This window comes from Pelobates fuscus, chromosome 3 (assembly GCF_036172605.1).
Source record: "Pelobates fuscus isolate aPelFus1 chromosome 3, aPelFus1.pri, whole genome shotgun sequence".
NCBI lineage: Eukaryota > Metazoa > Chordata > Amphibia > Anura > Pelobatidae > Pelobates > Pelobates fuscus.
In genome coordinates this window covers 400041196-400051195 of record NC_086319.1, presented here as the reverse complement: position 1 = coordinate 400051195, position 10000 = coordinate 400041196, and the positions used below count along the sequence as shown (strand labels likewise).

General features: G+C 45.8%; 8 non-coding genes across 8 annotated transcripts; all 8 read left to right on the top strand.

Annotated features, from left to right (window-relative positions):
• Positions 1-96: 96 nt before the first annotated feature.
• TRNAE-CUC (transfer RNA glutamic acid (anticodon CUC)) lies at positions 97-168 on the top strand. Its single transcript has one exon. It is a non-coding gene; the product is annotated as a tRNA-Glu (tRNA).
• An 806-nt stretch (positions 169-974) lies between these two features.
• Positions 975-1046, top strand: TRNAE-CUC (transfer RNA glutamic acid (anticodon CUC)). Its single transcript has one exon. It is a non-coding gene; the product is annotated as a tRNA-Glu (tRNA).
• Positions 1047-1747: 701 nt separating this feature from the next.
• Positions 1748-1819, top strand: TRNAE-CUC (transfer RNA glutamic acid (anticodon CUC)). The gene has a single exon. It is a non-coding gene; the product is annotated as a tRNA-Glu (tRNA).
• A 2352-nt stretch (positions 1820-4171) lies between these two features.
• Positions 4172-4243, top strand: TRNAE-CUC (transfer RNA glutamic acid (anticodon CUC)). Its single transcript has one exon. It is a non-coding gene; the product is annotated as a tRNA-Glu (tRNA).
• Positions 4244-6595: 2352 nt separating this feature from the next.
• TRNAE-CUC (transfer RNA glutamic acid (anticodon CUC)) lies at positions 6596-6667 on the top strand. Its single transcript has one exon. It is a non-coding gene; the product is annotated as a tRNA-Glu (tRNA).
• A 625-nt stretch (positions 6668-7292) lies between these two features.
• On the top strand, positions 7293-7364 carry TRNAE-CUC (transfer RNA glutamic acid (anticodon CUC)). Its single transcript has one exon. It is a non-coding gene; the product is annotated as a tRNA-Glu (tRNA).
• A 625-nt stretch (positions 7365-7989) lies between these two features.
• On the top strand, positions 7990-8061 carry TRNAE-CUC (transfer RNA glutamic acid (anticodon CUC)). Its single transcript has one exon. It is a non-coding gene; the product is annotated as a tRNA-Glu (tRNA).
• Positions 8062-9535: 1474 nt separating this feature from the next.
• Positions 9536-9607, top strand: TRNAE-CUC (transfer RNA glutamic acid (anticodon CUC)). The gene has a single exon. It is a non-coding gene; the product is annotated as a tRNA-Glu (tRNA).
• Positions 9608-10000: the final 393 nt, after the last annotated feature.

Below are 10000 nucleotides of genomic sequence, written 5' to 3'. Positions count from 1 at the left end.
TTAAAAGGCAAACGTTTGAATTGCACTGTCGTGTGGAATCCTTGAGCTTCTGGATACCACAAACTCGTTTTCTCACAGTTTCTAGCAGCTCACAGTTCCCTGGTAGTCTAGTGGTTAGGATTCGGCGCTCTCACCGCCGCGGCCCGGGTTCGATTCCCGGTCAGGGAAAGTTAATCTTTTCCCGCAAAAAGCAAAATGTTCCCTAAAAATACATTAAACCCAACAAATGTTACATCCCCTAATAGCCCTGATCTGGGTGACCAACATATCCAAAGATCACACATATCAGCTCAGGGGTTCAGGAATTTCCTGGAAGTCATAATTTTGACCAAGCATGCACATGATCCTATGCCCAAAACATTTCCATGAAATCAGTGCTAACAGTCGGTCACGTTTGGTAGGCTTTTACAGGTTTCCCTGCAGGGCCCATAATCTGTGGGTAGGAGGCTGGCAAGCAGGCTCCTGCAGGAGCTCGTGGCAAACTCACTTGGAGAGGGAGGAGAGCTATGATACGCCCAGGAAATGGAGATAACGAGATGGTTAAATAATGGTTGATTGAAGATGTCAGGTGTAGCTCGCACTTTAATTTGAAATCGGTTTCCTTTTTACCTTTAAAATAAGCGATCTTGCTGCAGTCCAATTAGGGCGCATTGAGGAAATCTGTGTAAGAATGGACCTTGCTGACATTTTCAGTGCCTTAACCCCTTAAGGACACATGACATGTGTGACATGTCATGATGCCCATTTATTCCAGAAGTTTGGTCCTTAAGGGGTAAAAAAGGCTTTTTGCCTTTAAAATAAGCGATCTTGCTGCAGTCTAATTAGGGCGCATTGAGGAAATCTGTGTAAGAATGGACCTTGCTGACATTTTCAGTGCCTTAAAAGGCAAACGTTTGAATTGCACTGTCGCGTGGAAACCTTGAGCTTCTGGATACCACAAACTCGTTTTCTCACAGTTTCTAGCAGCTCTCAGTTCCCTGGTGGTCTAGTGGTTAGGATTTGGCGCTCTCACCGCCGCGGCCCGGGTTCGATTCCCGGTCAGGGAAAATTAACCTTTTCCTGCAACAAGCAAAATGTGCCCTAAAAATACATAAAACCCCACAAATGTTAAATCCCCTAATAGCCCTGATCTGGGTGACCAACATATCCAAAGATCACACATATCAGTTCAGGGGTTCAGGAATTTCCTGGAAGTCATAATTTTGACCAAGCGTGCACATGGTCCTATGCCCAAAACAGTTCCATGAAATCAGTGCTAACAGTCGGTCACGTTTGGTAGGCTTTTACAGGTTTCCCTGCAGGGCCCATAATCTGTGGGTAGGAGGCTGGCAAGCAGGCTCCTCCAGGAGCTCGTGGCAAACTCACTTGGAGAGGGAGGAGAGCTATGATACGCCCAGGAAATGGAGATAACGAGATGGTTAAATAATGGTTGATTGAAGCTGTCAGGTGTAGCTCGCACTTTAATTTGAAATCGGTTTCCTTTTTGCCTTTAAAATAAGCGATCTTGCTGCAGTCTAATTAGGGCGCATTGTGGAAATCTGTGTAAGAATGGACCTTGCTGACATTTTCAGTGCCTTAACCCCTTAAGGACACATGACATGTGTGACATGTCATGATGCCCATTTATTCCAGAAGTTTGGTCCTTAAGGGGTTAAAAGGCAAACGTTTGAATTGCACTGTCGTGTGGAAACCTTGAGCTTCTGGATACCACAAACTCGTTTTCTCACAGTTTCTAGCAGCTCACAGTTCCCTGGTAGTCTAGTGGTTAGGATTCGGCGCTCTCACCGCCGCGGCCCGGGTTCGATTCCCGGTCAGGGAAAGTTAATCTTTTCCCGCAAAAAGCAAAATGTTCCCTAAAAATACATTAAACCCAACAAATGTTACATCCCCTAATAGCCCTGATCTGGGTGACCAACATATCCAAAGATCACACATATCAGCTCAGGGGTTCAGGAATTTCCTGGAAGTCATAATTTTGACCAAGCATGCACATGATCCTATGCCCAAAACATTTCCATGAAATCAGTGCTAACAGTCGGTCACGTTTGGTAGGCTTTTACAGGTTTCCCTGCAGGGCCCATAATCTGTGGGTAGGAGGCTGGCAAGCAGGCTCCTGCAGGAGCTCGTGGCAAACTCACTTGGAGAGGGAGGAGAGCTATGATACGCCCAGGAAATGGAGATAACGAGATGGTTAAATAATGGTTGATTGAAGCTGTCAGGTGTAGCTCGCACTTTAATTTGAAATCGGTTTCCTTTTTACCTTTAAAATAAGCGATCTTGCTGCAGTCCAATTAGGGCGCATTGAGGAAATCTGTGTAAGAATGGACCTTGCTGACATTTTCAGTGCCTTAACCCCTTAAGGACACATGACATGTGTGACATGTCATGATGCCCATTTATTCCAGAAGTTTGGTCCTTAAGGGGTAAAAAAGGCTTTTTGCCTTTAAAATAAGCGATCTTGCTGCAGTCTAATTAGGGCGCATTGAGGAAATCTGTGTAAGAATGGACCTTGCTGACATTTTCAGTGCCTTAAAAGGCAAACGTTTGAATTGCACTGTCGCGTGGAAACCTTGAGCTTCTGGATTCCACAAACTCGTTTTCTCACAGTTTCTAGCAGCTCTCAGTTCCCTGGTGGTCTAGTGGTTAGGATTCGGCGCTCTCACCGCCGCGGCCCGGGTTTGATTCCCGGTCAGGGAAAGTTAATCTTTTCCCGCAACAAGCAAAATGTTCCCTAAAAATACATAAAACCCCACAAATGTTACATCCCTTAATAGCCCTGATCTGGGTGACCAACATATCCAAAGATCACACATATCAGTTCAGGGGTTCAGGAATTTCCTGGAAGTCATAATTTTGACCAAGCGTGCACATGGTCCTATGCCCAAAACAGTTCCATGAAATCAGTGCTAACAGTCGGTCACGTTTGGTAGGCTTTTACAGGTTTCCCTGCAGGGACCATAATCTGTGGGTAGGAGGCTGGCAAGCAGGCTCCTCCAGGAGCTTGTGGCAAACTCACTTGGAGAGGCAGGAGAGCTATGATACGCCCAGGAAATGGAGATAACGAGATGGTTAAATAATGGTTGATTGAAGCTGTCAGGTGTAGCTCGCACTTTAATTTGAAATCAGTTTCCTTTTTGCCTTTAAAATAAGCGATCTTGCTGCAGTCTAATTAGGGCGCATTGAGGAAATCTGTGTAAGAATGGACCTTGCTGACATTTTCAGTGCCTTAACCCCTTAAGGACACATGACATGTGTGACATGTCATGATGCCCATTTATTCCAGAAGTTTGGTCCTTAAGGGGTTAAAAGGCAAACGTTTGAATTGCACTGTCGCGTGGAAACCTTGAGCTTCTGGATACCACAAACTCGTTTTCTCACAGTTTCTAGCAGCTCACAGTTCCCTGGTCGTCTAGTGGTTAGGATTCGGCGCTCTCACCGCCGCGGCCCGGGTTCGATTCCCGGTCAGGGAAAGTTAATCTTTTCCCGCAACAAGCAAAATGTTCCCTAAAAATACATAAAACCCCACAAATGTTACATCCCCTAATAGCCCTGATCTGGGTGATCAACATATCCAAAAATCACACATATCAGTTCAGGGGTTCAGGAATTTCCTGGAAGTCACAATTTTGACCAAGCGTGCACATGGTCCTATGCCCAAAACAGGTCCATGAAATCAGTGCTAACAGTCGGTTAAGTTTGGTAGGCTTTTACAGGTTTCCCTGCAGGGCCCATAATCTGTGGGTAGGAGGCTGGCAAGCAGGCTCCTCCAGGAGCTCGTGGCAAACTCACTTGGAGAGGGAGGAGAGCTATGATACACCCAGGAAATGGAGATAACGAGATGGTTAAATAATGGTTGATTGAAGCTGTCAGGTGTAGCTCGCACTTTAATTTGAAATCGGTTTCCTTTTTGCCTTTAAAATAAGCGATCTTGCTGCAGTCTAATTAGGGCGCATTGAGGAAATCTGTGTAAGAATGGACCTTGCTGACATTTTCAGTGCCTTTACCCCTTAAGGACACATGACATGTGTGACATGTCATGATGCCCATTTATTCCAGAAGTTTGGTCCTTAAGGGGTTAAAAGGCAAACGTTTGAATTGCACTGTCGTGTGGAAACCTTGAGCTTCTGGATACCACAAACTCGTTTTCTCACAGTTTCTAGCAGCTCACAGTTCCCTGGTAGTCTAGTGGTTAGGATTCGGCGCTCTCACCGCCGCGGCCCGGGTTCGATTCCCGGTCAGGGAAAGTTAATCTTTTCCCGCAAAAAGCAAAATGTTCCCTAAAAATACATTAAACCCAACAAATGTTACATCCCCTAATAGCCCTGATCTGGGTGACCAACATATCCAAAGATCACACATATCAGCTCAGGGGTTCAGGAATTTCCTGGAAGTCATAATTTTGACCAAGCATGCACATGATCCTATGCCCAAAACATTTCCATGAAATCAGTGCTAACAGTCGGTCACGTTTGGTAGGCTTTTACAGGTTTCCCTGCAGGGCCCATAATCTGTGGGTAGGAGGCTGGCAAGCAGGCTCCTGCAGGAGCTCGTGGCAAACTCACTTGGAGAGGGAGGAGAGCTATGATACGCCCAGGAAATGGAGATAACGAGATGGTTAAATAATGGTTGATTGAAGCTGTCAGGTGTAGCTCGCACTTTAATTTGAAATCGGTTTCCTTTTTACCTTTAAAATAAGCGATCTTGCTGCAGTCCAATTAGGGCGCATTGAGGAAATCTGTGTAAGAATGGACCTTGCTGACATTTTCAGTGCCTTAACCCCTTAAGGACACATGACATGTGTGACATGTCATGATGCCCATTTATTCCAGAAGTTTGGTCCTTAAGGGGTAAAAAAGGCTTTTTGCCTTTAAAATAAGCGATCTTGCTGCAGTCTAATTAGGGCGCATTGAGGAAATCTGTGTAAGAATGGACCTTGCTGACATTTTCAGTGCCTTAAAAGGCAAACGTTTGAATTGCACTGTCGCGTGGAAACCTTGAGCTTCTGGATTCCACAAACTCGTTTTCTCACAGTTTCTAGCAGCTCTCAGTTCCCTGGTGGTCTAGTGGTTAGGATTCGGCGCTCTCACCGCCGCGGCCCGGGTTTGATTCCCGGTCAGGGAAAGTTAATCTTTTCCCGCAACAAGCAAAATGTTCCCTAAAAATACATAAAACCCCACAAATGTTACATCCCTTAATAGCCCTGATCTGGGTGACCAACATATCCAAAGATCACACATATCAGTTCAGGGGTTCAGGAATTTCCTGGAAGTCATAATTTTGACCAAGCGTGCACATGGTCCTATGCCCAAAACAGTTCCATGAAATCAGTGCTAACAGTCGGTCACGTTTGGTAGGCTTTTACAGGTTTCCCTGCAGGGACCATAATCTGTGGGTAGGAGGCTGGCAAGCAGGCTCCTCCAGGAGCTTGTGGCAAACTCACTTGGAGAGGCAGGAGAGCTATGATACGCCCAGGAAATGGAGATAACGAGATGGTTAAATAATGGTTGATTGAAGCTGTCAGGTGTAGCTCGCACTTTAATTTGAAATCAGTTTCCTTTTTGCCTTTAAAATAAGCGATCTTGCTGCAGTCTAATTAGGGCGCATTGAGGAAATCTGTGTAAGAATGGACCTTGCTGACATTTTCAGTGCCTTAACCCCTTAAGGACACATGACATGTGTGACATGTCATGATGCCCATTTATTCCAGAAGTTTGGTCCTTAAGGGGTTAAAAGGCAAACGTTTGAATTGCACTGTCGCGTGGAAACCTTGAGCTTCTGGATACCACAAACTCGTTTTCTCACAGTTTCTAGCAGCTCACAGTTCCCTGGTCGTCTAGTGGTTAGGATTCGGCGCTCTCACCGCCGCGGCCCGGGTTCGATTCCCGGTCAGGGAAAGTTAATCTTTTCCCGCAACAAGCAAAATGTTCCCTAAAAATACATAAAACCCCACAAATGTTACATCCCCTAATAGCCCTGATCTGGGTGATCAACATATCCAAAAATCACACATATCAGTTCAGGGGTTCAGGAATTTCCTGGAAGTCACAATTTTGACCAAGCGTGCACATGGTCCTATGCCCAAAACAGGTCCATGAAATCAGTGCTAACAGTCGGTTAAGTTTGGTAGGCTTTTACAGGTTTCCCTGCAGGGCCCATAATCTGTGGGTAGGAGGCTGGCAAGCAGGCTCCTCCAGGAGCTCGTGGCAAACTCACTTGGAGAGGGAGGAGAGCTATGATACACCCAGGAAATGGAGATAACGAGATGGTTAAATAATGGTTGATTGAAGCTGTCAGGTGTAGCTCGCACTTTAATTTGAAATCGGTTTCCTTTTTGCCTTTAAAATAAGCGATCTTGCTGCAGTCTAATTAGGGCGCATTGAGGAAATCTGTGTAAGAATGGACCTTGCTGACATTTTCAGTGCCTTTACCCCTTAAGGACACATGACATGTGTGACATGTCATGATGCCCATTTATTCCAGAAGTTTGGTCCTTAAGGGGTTAAAAGGCAAACGTTTGAATTGCACTGTCGCGTGGAAACCTTGAACTTCTGGATACCACAAACTCGTTTTCTCACAGTTTCTAGCAGCTCACAGTTCCCTGGTAGTCTAGTGGTTAGGATTCGGCGCTCTCACCGCCGCGGCCCGGGTTCGATTCCCGGTCAGGGAAAGTTAATCTTTTCCCGCAACAAGCAAAATGTTCTCTAAAAATACATAAAACCCCACAAATGTTACATCCCCTAATAGCCCTGATCTGGGTGACCAACATATCCAAAGATCACACATATCAGTTCAGGGGTTCAGGAATTTCCTGGAAGTCATAATTTTGACCAAGCGTGCACATGGTCCTATGCCCAAAACAGTTCCATGAAATCAGTGCTAACAGTCGGTCACGTTTGGTAGGCTTTTACAGGTTTCCCTGCAGGGCCCATAATCTGTGGGTAGGAGGCTGGCAAGCAGGCTCCTCCAGGAGCTCGTGGCAAACTCACTTGGAGAGGGAGGAGAGCTATGATATGCCCAGGAAATGGAGATAACGAGATGGTTAAATAATGGTTGATTGAAGCTGTCAGGTGTAGCTCGCACTTTAATTTGAAATCGGTTTCCTTTTTGCCTTTAAAATAAGCGATCTTGCTGCAGTCTAATTAGGGCGCATTGTGGAAATCTGTGTAAGAATGGACCTTGCTGACATTTTCAGTGCCTTAAAAGGCAAACGTTTGAATTGCACTGTCGCGTGGAAACCTTGAGCTTCTGGATACCACAAACTCGTTTTCTCACAGTTTCTAGCAGCTCTCAGTTCCCTGGTGGTCTAGTGGTTAGGATTCGGCGCTCTCACCGCCGCGGCCCGGGTTTGATTCCCGGTCAGGGAAAGTTAATCTTTTCCCGCAACAAGCAAAATGTTCCCTAAAAATACATAAAACCCCACAAATGTTACATCCCTTAATAGCCCTGATCTGGGTGACCAACATATCCAAAGATCACACATATCAGTTCAGGGGTTCAGGAATTTCCTGGAAGTCATAATTTTGACCAAGCGTGCACATGGTCCTATGCCCAAAACAGTTCCATGAAATCAGTGCTAACAGTCGGTCAAGTTTGGTAGGCTTTTACAGGTTTCCCTGCAGGGCCCATAATCTGTGGGTAGGAGGCTGGCAAGCAGGCTCCTCCAGGAGCTCGTGGCAAACTCACTTGGAGAGGGAGGAGAGCTATGATATGCCCAGGAAATGGAGATAACGAGATGGTTAAATAATGGTTGATTGAAGCTGTCAGGTGTAGCTCGCACTTTAATTTGAAATCGGTTTCCTTTTTGCCTTTAAAATAAGCGATCTTGCTGCAGTCTAATTAGGGCGCATTGAGGAAATCTGTGTAAGAATGGACCTTGCTGACATTTTCAGTGCCTTAAAAGGCAAACGTTTGAATTGCACTGTCGCGTGGAAACCTTGAGCTTCTGGATTCCACAAACTCGTTTTCTCACAGTTTCTAGCAGCTCTCAGTTCCCTGGTGGTCTAGTGGTTAGGATTCGGCGCTCTCACCGCCGCGGCCCGGGTTTGATTCCCGGTCAGGGAAAGTTAATCTTTTCCCGCAACAAGCAAAATGTTCCCTAAAAATACATAAAACCCCACAAATGTTACATCCCTTAATAGCCCTGATCTGGGTGACCAACATATCCAAAGATCACACATATCAGTTCAGGGGTTCAGGAATTTCCTGGAAGTCATAATTTTGACCAAGCGTGCACATGGTCCTATGCCCAAAACAGTTCCATGAAATCAGTGCTAACAGTCGGTCACGTTTGGTAGGCTTTTACAGGTTTCCCTGCAGGGACCATAATCTGTGGGTAGGAGGCTGGCAAGCAGGCTCCTCCAGGAGCTTGTGGCAAACTCACTTGGAGAGGCAGGAGAGCTATGATACGCCCAGGAAATGGAGATAACGAGATGGTTAAATAATGGTTGATTGAAGCTGTCAGGTGTAGCTCGCACTTTAATTTGAAATCAGTTTCCTTTTTGCCTTTAAAATAAGCGATCTTGCTGCAGTCTAATTAGGGCGCATTGAGGAAATCTGTGTAAGAATGGACCTTGCTGACATTTTCAGTGCCTTAACCCCTTAAGGACACATGACATGTGTGACATGTCATGATGCCCATTTATTCCAGAAGTTTGGTCCTTAAGGGGTTAAAAGGCAAACGTTTGAATTGCACTGTCGCGTGGAAACCTTGAGCTTCTGGATACCACAAACTCGTTTTCTCACAGTTTCTAGCAGCTCACAGTTCCCTGGTCGTCTAGTGGTTAGGATTCGGCGCTCTCACCTCCGCGGCCCGGGTTCGATTCCCGGTCAGGGAAAGTTAATCTTTTCCCGCAACAAGCAAAATGTTCCCTAAAAATACACAAAACCCCACAAATGTTACATCCCCTAATAGCCCTGATCTGGGTGATCAACATATCCAAAAATCACACATATCAGTTCAGGGGTTCAGGAATTTCCTGGAAGTCACAATTTTGACCAAGCGTGCACATGGTCCTATGCCCAAAACAGGTCCATGAAATCAGTGCTAACAGTCGGTTAAGTTTGGTAGGCTTTTACAGGTTTCCCTGCAGGGCCCATAATCTGTGGGTAGGAGGCTGGCAAGCAGGCTCCTCCAGGAGCTCGTGGCAAACTCACTTGGAGAGGGAGGAGAGCTATGATACACCCAGGAAATGGAGATAACGAGATGGTTAAATAATGGTTGATTGAAGCTGTCAGGTGTAGCTCGCACTTTAATTTGAAATCGGTTTCCTTTTTGCCTTTAAAATAAGCGATCTTGCTGCAGTCTAATTAGGGCGCATTGAGGAAATCTGTGTAAGAATGGACCTTGCTGACATTTTCAGTGCCTTTACCCCTTAAGGACACATGACATGTGTGACATGTCATGATGCCCATTTATTCCAGAAGTTTGGTCCTTAAGGGGTTAAAAGGCAAACGTTTGAATTGCACTGTCGCGTGGAAACCTTGAACTTCTGGATACCACAAACTCGTTTTCTCACAGTTTCTAGCAGCTCACAGTTCCCTGGTAGTCTAGTGGTTAGGATTCGGCGCTCTCACCGCCGCGGCCCGGGTTCGATTCCCGGTCAGGGAAAGTTAATCTTTTCCCGCAACAAGCAAAATGTTCTCTAAAAATACATAAAACCCCACAAATGTTACATCCCCTAATAGCCCTGATCTGGGTGACCAACATATCCAAAGATCACACATATCAGTTCAGGGGTTCAGGAATTTCCTGGAAGTCATAATTTTGACCAAGCGTGCACATGGTCCTATGCCCAAAACAGTTCCATGAAATCAGTGCTAACAGTCGGTCACGTTTGGTAGGCTTTTACAGGTTTCCCTGCAGGGCCCATAATCTGTGGGTAGGAGGCTGGCAAGCAGGCTCCTCCAGGAGCTCGTGGCAAACTCACTTGGAGAGGGAGGAGAGCTATGATATGCCCAGGAAATGGAGATAACGAGATGGTTAAATAATGGTTGATTGAAG